At 35.0% G+C, this 11849-nt stretch overlaps 1 protein-coding gene across 1 annotated transcript in view; it reads left to right on the top strand.

The window, feature by feature from the left end:
• The window catches only part of homer1b (homer scaffold protein 1b), a 105634-nt gene that overhangs the window by 23234 nt on the left and 70551 nt on the right, over positions 1 to 11849 (top strand). The gene's annotated exons all lie outside the window — the stretch shown is intronic.

The following is an 11849-nucleotide window of genomic DNA, read 5'->3' as shown; positions in this document are numbered from 1 at the left end:
AAGGTCCTCTCGTGACTGCTTCTCCGCTGTTAAATAAGTTCACTTTCGCATCTTTTTCTAGAAAAATCCGTTGTCATCACAATTAAAAACTTGCTGCCTTATGAGGCCGGCTTCCTAAATCACTTCAATACGTGAAAACACAAAATGGCTACTGGTGGGGCGCAAAATGAATGAATGAATCAGTCATACACAGAGACATTGTTCTTACACAGAGGCGTACTTGGCGCGATCCAAAAGTTTGCAAACGGAAAAAGTTGGTAAATTGGGGGGCTTGTAAAACGAGGTTCCACTGTACTGTGTTTCTTGTGAAATATGTATAGTTCAGATTTTTCTGCACCGTATAAAAGCGACTTAAAAGTTTGCACACAATTGGTCGACAAAAATTTTGATTGGATTTCAAAATATAGGACCTAATGTAATCTGCCTGAATCCGCCCTCTTTACACAGCATGGGGATCGAACCAGAGACAAGATCCCTACACACAAAAAAAAAATGCTGGGTTATTTTTTCTACCTTAATGCTGAGTTGAGTCTATTTATGGATTATTTGTAAGGAGTTGGGTAGTTTTGTGGCATAGCCCATCCCCCAAATTCAAGTAATAATCTCAGACTCACCCAAGGACTTGAAGAGGAACTGCATTTTGGGGGGTGGGGAATTTTGCCTATCGTTATGGGAGACAAGAACACACGTCTTAAAACATTTTTTTATAGGATTTTAAAGATTATTAAAAAAACGCATGAAAGATGCAGCTTTTGGGGGTCACTGTTGTAGCCTTCAAAGCCCTCTAAAACAACTTTAAAACTCTCCAGCAACGTTTTATTTACACACTGCAGGTCTATATACATAATGTAGTACCAGACACATTCATAACAATATGTAATATGTTCTATATTTACCTTATTTTGATCATTTTGTAACTAATACTTTAGCGCATTTATTTCCGTTTCCATAGCAGCGCACTTCGGACCTCCCGCAACAAATATGTTCCTACTCCCTAAATCAAACTCGAGTGTTTTCTAATCATGGCAGACTTGGTAACAAACAACAAAAACGACAAGACACAGTAACAGACAAAGACAACTATTTTTGGACAAATGAGGATTCACAACCTTATATTTTGAAGCTGAATATACGGAGGATGAACTACTGCTTATAGAAGCAAGCACGAAAAATAGGCTGAAACGTTGGAGCAGACGGAAACCAAGAGAGTGCGCGACGTGGTCACGCTGCAAATCTGGTATTTTGGGCCAAGCTATGCCGAATTAATGGAGTGCCCAAATCAACAGGAAACGTCCCTGGCCAGCTTGATCAAACGGACAACTGTCCATTGAGTGAGTCACTATAATACTGAGCATAAAAAATGCAACACATAACTGTACACCACAGTACATACGCTGTCAGGCTAGCTGTGTACAAACAAAACATGAAATGTGGGCTAATACTTTACAGATACTGTAATATGATTGTTCATGTTTTTCAGCCAGTACAGATTGGTGTCGTATTGCAGTGTTGTGTATTACAAACCCAAACATGTTTCGTGCTGACGTAGAAGCTAGCTTATCTCTTGCCATAGTTAGCTTTTACGGCTAATACCGTAACACGGCGATGTGTTAGTACGCTAGCAAAATAGTTCCTCATTGTTCGCTCTTACAGTAACAATGTTGCTACAGTTTGGTTATTATACAGGTTACTGAATGGAAATAATGTATTGTTGACAGTTTTTTAATGCATTTTTAAAGTGATTTAGAGGTAGAATTGATTGCTCCCATTAACTGCATCGCTACCAACAACGAGCCGATTTTTCAATGTTAGAAGGCTTAAAAAAATAAAAATAAAAAAATTTAAAAAATACTCGTCTCTCATAACGAATAATAATGTTGGGCAACATTCCAAAAAAAACTGCAGTTCCCCTTTAAGTATTCCACACACCGTCCTCACTCATGGTTTCCACCAATATATTTGATAGAATGAACCCAGCATTGCAGTTAAATTGACCCGGCATTTGGGTTGAATATATATAACCCATTTAGCTGGGTTAAATAAGAAATCCATCTTGCTGGGTTAAATAAGAAATCCATCTTGGTTTGGTCCTATAGTTACCCAGCAGTTTTGAGGGTGTTGACAAGGGTGTTGCACACACCCTCCTAAACTTCACGCTCAATCTGTGTCACGGAACCAATGTAACCTGCCTGAATCTGCAGATTGAGAGCACTTGGCAACAGGCCAAAAACCAGAGCTGCTAGCTTGTTGTCCAGTGTGACTCTTAAGGCTTTAGGGCAGACCTGGGCAAATTAAGGCCCGCCGGACATTCTAAAATATTTTTTTTAGATCTTAAAGATGGAAAGTGTAGCTGCCATTATGATGTGCAGTGATGATTTCTAATGACCGTAAGTCCTGAACTATACAAATTATTTCTATGGTTGGAATCTGCGCTTTTCAATAGTATACTAGTTAATATTGTAATCTAATTAGTTACTATGGTAATCTAAGTCACAGCAGCTCAGACGAGGCACCAAGCAGTGTGGGTGGGGAGCGTTTCCACAGAGTGTTTACAGAGCGGCCTGAAATACAAATGTCAGGGACAGATACTGAAAGAGATTTTTACAACAAAGTCTACAAGAAAAGTGATATTATATCAGATTGTGGATGTTGTTGTTTTTTACTCCTCGCATTCATATTTCGCCAAGTTTGTTGCATTTTTGTTGTTTTTCGCTTGATTGTAAATAATGTGGATGGAGAGGGGGTGTGACGTTCATACGTTGTCAATATTCAGTGTTTTATCGGTCAGAGTTAATATTGTTAATCTCACATTCTTTATATTCTGGGTGTCTCATTCAGTAGAACATGTAAAATTCCATTCTGATTCCTAACGCGGTCTGTCATAACATTTTTAGCATTCAATCAGACATTATTGTGAGGTTTTGTATTAGTGTTCCTAAAAATAGGACCCAAACACACATATTGTACAGCAGATTATCACAGTTTATATATGTGCGTGTGTGTGTGCGTATATTTATATGTATACATTTTTATGTATATATATATATATATATATATATATATATACATACATATACACACACATATATACACAAATATATTTATATTTATATATATATATATATATATATAATTATGTATATATATGCACACATGCAGGTATATACACACATATACATATATACACACAATTATATAGGCATATATATGGACACATAATATACATGTATAGGCATATGTATATATACACATACATGTATACATACATACAAATACATACATACACATTTATATACATATACACATATATACATATACACACATATATATATATATATACATAAACATATACATACTGTACATATATATATAAATATATACATACCTACATATACATATATTTATTAAATTTTTTTTTTAAATCAATTAAAAATTGTTACTAGTAACAGTCGTAATTCATTTGAAAATGTATTTTTTTTACACCCCTCGACAGAGTAGATTGTACCCCCATTATTACCTGCATCGTTAGCCACCTCTTGCTAGCAGTTTTCACTATTTAGAATGCACAGCAAAGGGAAATATGTGTTTTATTGTCTAACATTGTGGATCAAGGGTAAAAAGTAAATTTTCTGACAAATTAAGGCGGAATTAACATAAGTAAACACCCAATAATGTCTTTGTAATGAAATACAATGATGCACACAGCATTGCATATCTACAGTTCCTGGTAAAGACCCTAACTCTCCAGATGTGGCTGATAGAACCTGCAAGACATCTCCATTCAAGTGTAAAAATAAGTTAACAAAACCCTTCCAACAGTCATTGATTCTTCCAACAATTTTGGGACTAAATATCCTATCTTACTAATCGAACTACACGAGGAGCAACATTTTAGAATCACTTCTACCAACGATCATAATCATCAATATTTTGACAGCGTCAATCAAACTGAGCATTATCATCTTTGTATTCATTTAATAAAAAGGCATGTGAGTGTAATGATAAAACGAAGAAAGCGTAGTCTAAATCCATCAGGTTTGTGTAGGAGTGAGTGATGAGTTGTTGTCTTTTTTGGACAAGCGGTGGGTGTCATTTTGGAACAAGACTCTCTGGCGCCCGCATTCGTGTGAGAATCAAAGCGCAGGAATGTTGCATTTGATGCGCGCACAAGCGAGCGACGAGGGGCGCCAAATTAGCCGCAGCTTTTGTCGAATTATGCAACGCGAGGAGGACGCCAGTTGCCAAGCAGCTATTGCACATATCACACAGACTTGTGTGGTGTGTACACGCTCGCAATGACTCACAGTTCCGCCACTTGCACTGCTGTCCATGATTATGATCATTTGCTTCTCCGCAAGCAGCTTTGTGCAGGGCCCGTAATCAGCCTAAATTCACTCTCGCACTTCCTATGCGCGCCTCGTCCCCCCGTCTCCGTGTTGTTCTGTCCTTCCCAGTCTGGGCTAATCACACACAGGAGGGGTACTGCTGCTGAATTTTAATATTAATTTATACAGCAAGCCTTTGATGTCCCCCATCAACCCCTCAGTGCAGTGTAAGCACTTCTCTATCTCCTGCTCTGCCAGCACTACCAGCTCAGAATATCTTCCCCTGCACCCTGTGTGTGTGTGTGTGTGTGTGTGTGTGTGTGTGTGTGTGTGTGTGTGTGTGTGTGTGTGTGTGTGTGTGTGTGTGTGTTCGTTCTTGTATTTCTACCCTACTTGAGACATCAACAAGGAAAAGTACCTTCCATGTGAGAACCGGTGAACAAGTTAGGACATAAATCATGGTCCCAATACGGAAAACCATTGCATCTAATAGAGAAACACTCGTTTGCACCCCTGTTGGTGAAATCTATCAAAATGAGGGTGGTCCCATAAAGGAGGGATATTTCAAATTGACTATGTGTCTGTTTTAAAAGTGCTTTCCCTCTGTTCAACATATGAAATAACAAAAGTGTGTAAACATTTGAAGTGCTCCCGCTCTGGCCAACATATTACACATTTACATATTATATGTAATGTAACATATGACATATTATCAGTGTAAGAAATTGAAATGCACCGCAAAATTAATTAAAAAAATTAAAAAAAAAAAAAAAAAAAAAATATATATATATATATATATATATATATATATATATATATATATATACAGTATATATATACATATATATATATATATATATATATATATATATATATACACATATATATATATGTCTTGATTGGATTATCCAGAGAATAGTGCTCGATACCGTGGTAGAGCGCAATATGTAGGTGTGGGAAAAATCACAAGACTACTTCATCTCTACAGAACTGTTTCATGAGGGGTTCCCTCAATCATCAGGAGATCTCCTGATGATTGAGGGAACCCCTCATGAAACAGTTTTGTAGAGATGAAGTAGTCTTGTGATTTTTCCCACACCTACATATATATATATATATATATATATATATATATATATATATATATATATATATATATATATATATATACATATACATAGAGACATACTATAATAAATTGAAGTAAATAATGAAAATAAAAAAACAATTACAAACCAAAAAATTACTAAAACAGTCTTTTTCTCACAATGTGTCGACTTTTTTCTGGTAAAATTGGGAATATTACATCATATTCTTTCTGTTTCTTTAATATTGCAATTTTTTCTTGTAAAATCACTTTTAATGTAAAAATGGTGACATTTTCTTATGTAAAAATGGTGACATTTTGTGACGTTTGGTTGGCATCGTGATGCGGAGTCGTTCTCTCAATGATGCAGTCGGGCTTCGGACACAACGTATAGGTAAGAAACAATGATTTATTTAAAATTAAATCGGACTATGAAAAAGAAAAACTTGCACAAGGCACAAAAGGCAAACCAAAAGAGCTAGCATGGGAGCTAGAAAAACAACTAGGGCTTAGCATGGACGCGAGTACAAACTGAACCGGGGACAAAACGTCGTCACTTGTGAGAACACAAACTAGGAAGTAAAAAACGAACGGACAAAGAAGACAGGCTTAAATCGAGACAGTAATCAAGAGGCAGAAGCACGTCAAAAGCAAAAGGCAGGTGAATCTAATTGAATAACCATGGTGACAGAATAAACAAGGAAGTACAACCAGGAACTAAGTCAAACACTAACAGAACATAATACAAAAAAATACTCAAAACCTAAACATAATATGATCCGGGCAGCGGATCACAACACATTTGTCATATAAAATTCTGACTTGTATCACACTATTGCCAATTTATTTGTTGTCCTAGTAAAATAGGGAAACCTTTGAGTAAAATTATGACTTGTCATAATCATTCCAAGTAAAAGTCAGATTATCATTATAAAATTGCCAACATTTAAGTTTTCTTATAAAATTGTGACTTTTGTCGAGTAAAATTACGACTCTTTTCATAAAATTGCCAACATTTTAAGCTTGAGTAAAATTAAATTTTTTATCACAAAATTGCACAAATGTTCAGTTTTTCTTGTAAAATTTTGACTTGCGTTGAGTAAAATGACGACTTTTATTATGATACTGACAAAATTCTAAGCTTTTCTTGTGAAATTGTGACCTTTTTTCTTGTGAAATTCCAACTCATTTTTCACAACAAGCTTTTTTATATTTGCATAGCATGTATATATTATTAATGTTGTAAATACAAATCTTTATATATCTAGAAAGGGTGGTCCTAAGGAGGTCGGCTTTTTTCGGAGGTCTCTAGAAGGTAAAAATTACAAGAATGTGTGTGTGTGTGTTGTGTTAGTGTGTGTGTGTTGTGTTAGTGTGTGAGTGTACGCACCCGCCTGCGTGTGTTCTTGTATTTCTACCCTTGTTGAGACATCAACAAGGAAAAGTACCCTTCTATATGAGAACCGGTGAACAATTTAGGACCAAAATCATGGTCCCAATACGGAAAACCATTGCATCTAATAGAGCAGAGGTGTCAAATAAATTTTCAATGACGTCCACATAGCAGTTATGTTTGGCCCCAGAGAACCGCTTCTAACAGTGAATACTATTACACAATTTTTAATGCATTTTATTAGTAGATTTTTTTAAACTAAAATGTAAAAAAAATTTGGTAAATTGCAATAATTTCACCTCAAAATGTAGTGTATATTACTGTAAATGGAAAAACAGTGCTGCTGTTTTTATGGTTAAACAAAAAGGCAACCAGAATTTTACTGTAAAATTTACATTTGTTTTTTTACTGTAAATTAAAAAAAAGCAATTTTACAGTGACATTTTGGCACTTGAGCTGCCAGTTTTTTCTGTTTTTGTTGTTTTCACCAAAAAATCAACAACTGTAGATTTGTCGGTGTGTTGCTGTAAATGCCAAAACGACACCACAGTTTATTACAGTAAACAAAAACTAAATGTTTTTCAATTAGAGTAAAATGCTGTAAAAACCACAGTAAATTTCACAATTTTACCATGAGATCTATTGCTACTTATACATCACACAATTTGATGGATAATTTGCTTTGAAATCCTCATTATTAGTAATTATTTGAATGTTTGATAATATATTTTTGCATAATTAGACAATATTTAAGTTAACAATTAACTGGAGTACATGTATATTTTTTCTCCCAAAACAGAAAGAAATAATACATTTAGTAAGAACAGTTATAGTACTTTATGGATACATATAATTTCCAGGCTTTCAAGGGTCAAATAAAATGAAGTGGCGGGCCACATCTGGCCCCCGGACCTTGAGTTTGACACCTTTGTAATAGAGAATGTCTTATTTGCACCGCTGGTGGTGAAATCTATCAAAATTAGGGTGGTCCCAAAAAGGAGGGATTTTTCAAATTGACTGTATGTCGGTTTTAAAAGTGCTCCCCCTCTGGCCAACATTTGTAATAACAAGTGTGTTTAAGTAATTGAATAATACAAATACAATAAATATGTATATAGTGACATACTGTAATAACTTGAAGTAAATAATGAAGATTAAAAACTAATCAAAGCTGCAAGCAGCGATGGACGGGACCGAGTATATATGGAAGTGGCTGAGGAGAGAGAAGTATGGGCTTCCCAGATATAAGTTAGAACAACACACCTTTGTATTATATTGTAGTTTTTACCTTCTATAATGTGTCTACTGACAGATATAAGTTACAACTATACACTACTTTTTATTATACATGTTGTAGTTTTTACCTTCCATAACATGTCTACTGACAGATATAAGTTAGAACTATACACTACTTTGTATTATAAATGTTGTAGTTTTTATCTTCCATAAAGTGTCTACTGACATATATAAGTTAGAACTATACACTACTTTGTATCATAAATGTTGTAGTTTTTACCTTCCATAACGTGTCTACTGACAGAATAAGTCAGAACAACACACTATTTTGTATTATGTTGTAGTTTTTACCTTCCATAACGTGTCTAACAATAACAAAGCAACAACAAAATATGGCATTGAGGATTTGAGGAAAAACACCACCTTTGAGCCACACTGGAGAATAACTCAAATTGACGCCATCTAAAAATAGTATGAAACGTATGAAAAAAAAAAATGAAAAAAAAAAAAGAAAAAAGAAAAAATATATATATATGTATATATATGTATGTATATATATATATATATATATATATATATATATATATATATATATATATATATATATATATATATATATACACACACAATACATTAAGTTAATAAAAAACATAACATTGAGAGAATAATAGTAGGAATATTGTTAATTAATATAGAAACAGCACAATAAATAATAAAATACATAAGAGTTCAGCAAAAAGCCTGATTAAAAAGGTGTAACTTTAGCCTTTCTTTATTTTTTTTATTTCACCGGTCTTTGCAGTCCTGAGGAGCTCTGGCAGGCTGTTCCCCAGGTGGGGGCCACAGTGGCTAAATGCCGTCCGAGGACCTCAGGATCCACGAAGGTCGCTACAGTAAAAGCAGGTCAGATAGATATAGAGGTGCAAGTGAAATGAATTATATTTATATAGCGCTTTTTCTCTAGTGACTCAAAGCACTTTTACATAGTGAAACCCAATATCTAGGTTACATTTAAACCAGTGTGGGTGGCACTGGGAGCCGGTGGGTAAGGTGTCTTGCCCAAGGACACATCCACCAAAGTTATGTATGTATTCCAACATAACTTCTAAAGTAAACATGCAAAATGTCTAATAATGCGTGAAGAAATGTATCTTTGTGAGTTTTACTAGAAAACATAATTTGTAAGGTTTGCAAAGACACAAGTTATTTTTACTCAATATGACAGTATAACTGTCATACTAAATAAGAAAGTTATATAAACACAACTCCAAAACCAAACATGCATTATGTCTAAAAATGCCTATATTATTGTATTTATGTGAAGTTTACTAGAATCAGGTGTTTCGGTAAAGTTAATAAATACGAAAATTAGGTTTTACTCATAATGACAGTACAGCTCCCACACTCAATGTGACAGTTATTTAAACATAACTCCTAAACCACACATGAAAAATGGCTAATAATGCCTGAAATAATGCATCCTTGTGAGTTTTACTCGTAATATTGAATATACAGTGACTAGGATGGCGGAAGTGGGGATCGAACCTGGAACCCTCAAGTTGCTGGCACAGCCCCTCTACCAACCGAGCTATACCGCAAGGCAATTAAGGAATTCAAAAGCTAATAATAAAACTTTAAAATCGGCCCTGAAGCGACCGGGGAGCCAATGTAGCGACTTGAAAACTGGTGTAATATGCTCCCGCCCTCTAGTCCTCGTCAGCACGCGTGCAGGTGGGTTCTGTAATAATTGTAGACTTCTGATAATTTTTGGGAAGGCCAGAGAGCCAGGCATTACAATAGTCTAAACAACAAGAAATAAAAGCAGGCATTAACGGTTAACACTGTGTTGAAATATAGCCAAATAAAACACTGCACTTTAATCAAGTGATTCTTTGGCGTACCACTAGACTGTTTAAACTACTTGTTAATTTCATGTTGACACCATCCGAGTGCAGCTGGGATAGACTCCAGCCCCCCAGCGACCCCGAGAGGATGGATGGATAGATCTACTTACTTTATGCTTTAACGCGGTTCTATCTGCACTTATTAAAGTTTACCAAGCACTTATTTCTTGGTGTTGTTTCAAGCTCCTGACTTGCTTTCTGTGTGTAACATGTTTAACATCAGCCTCTAGTTACTTAGGGCAGAGGTTCTCAAATCGGGGTACGCGTACACCTGGGGGTACTTGAAGGTAGGCCAAGGGGTATGTGAGATTTTTTATAAATATTCTAAAAATAGCAACAATTCAAAAATCAAATATTTATTGAATAATACTTCAACAAAATATGAATGCAAGTTCATAAACTGTGAAAAAAAAATGCAACAATGCAATATTCAGTGTTGAGAGCTAGATTTTTTGTGGACATCGTCCATAAATATTGTTTACGTTTAAAATATTCTTTTTTTGTGAAGAAATATTTAGAATTAAGTTGATGAATCCAGATGGATCTCTATTACAATCCCCAAAGAGGGCACTTTAAGTTGATGATTACTTCCATGTGTAGAAATCTATATTTATAATTAAATCACTTATTTTTCAACAAATTTTTAGTTACTTTCACATCTTTTTTTTTTTCAATAGTTCAATAAAGACCACTACAAATGAGCAATATTTTGCACTGTTATACAATTTAATAAATCAGAAACTGATGACATAGTGCTGTATTTTACTTCTTTATCTCTTTTTTTAACCAAAAATGCTTTCCTCTGATTAGGGGGTACTTGAATGAAAAAAAATGTTCACAGGGGATACATCACTGAAAAAAGGTTGAGACCTACTGACTTAAAGTACTAAGAAATGCAGTATAAATTGGGTGTGACGGTGGTGGTTTTTATTAACTCAAGGGAGCGGCTCCACTCTGTGTATGGAGACACATAATTAGTTGTTAGCTTGTCAGCTAGGGGACTAAAAATAAATACATTATTAGCCAGATTGGATCAGCATTTGTGATCGGCAATAAAAGTTGTTAATCGGGGATGGCGACCCCATACATTTTCACAAAAATCTGCCGATTCTCATCGATCAGAAAAAAATCTAAATATTCACCATGCACCCTCTTTTCCAGGACACATCAACCTTTCTTTACAAAGTCAAGCCAAACCGTTGATCTCTTCTGAACACTGGCCATGGTTGTTATGGCCATCACACCTGCGGATTTTAAGTCGTAGTTCGGCAGCTATTTCTTCCAGTTCAGCATCAAAGCTAGAAATAGAAATAAACAAATTTGAACGTTTACAGGAGAATCTGTTTTTTTGTCCTGGTTCCCTTCCACGCTTGGTGCTTAGTGCTCGATGCTTAGTGCTCGATGTTTGATACTCAATGCTCAATGTTCAATGGTGAAGGCTCACTGCTCAATGTCCAATGCTCGATGCTCAATACTTAATGCTTGATGTCTGATGCTCGATGCTTAATGCTCAATGTTCGATGTTTTTTTTTTTTGTTTTTTTTTTAAAGTATTCAATCAAACAAAAAAATACACAGCAATACCATAACAATGCAATCCAATTCCAAAACCAAACCCAACCCAGCAACACATTTAGAACAGCAACACTAAACAGAGCAATTGAAAGGACACAAAGATGACACAGAACAATCCAAAAGCAGTGAAACTAAATATAATATTATCAACAACAGTATCAATACCAGAACAATTTTAACAAAGCAGTGATTAAAAATCCCTCATTAACATTATCATTAGACATTTATTTAAAAAATAATTATAAAATAAAAATGAACAATAGCGTCAGTGCTTTACACTTGCATCACATCGCTTAAGCTTGACAACACACTGTGTCCAATATTTTCACA

The sequence above is a fragment of the Nerophis ophidion genome, linkage group LG07 (assembly GCF_033978795.1).
Source record: "Nerophis ophidion isolate RoL-2023_Sa linkage group LG07, RoL_Noph_v1.0, whole genome shotgun sequence".
NCBI lineage: Eukaryota > Metazoa > Chordata > Actinopteri > Syngnathiformes > Syngnathidae > Nerophis > Nerophis ophidion.
The sequence above is the reverse complement of the archived record's forward strand: the minus strand, read 5'-3'. Positions and strand labels throughout refer to the sequence as shown.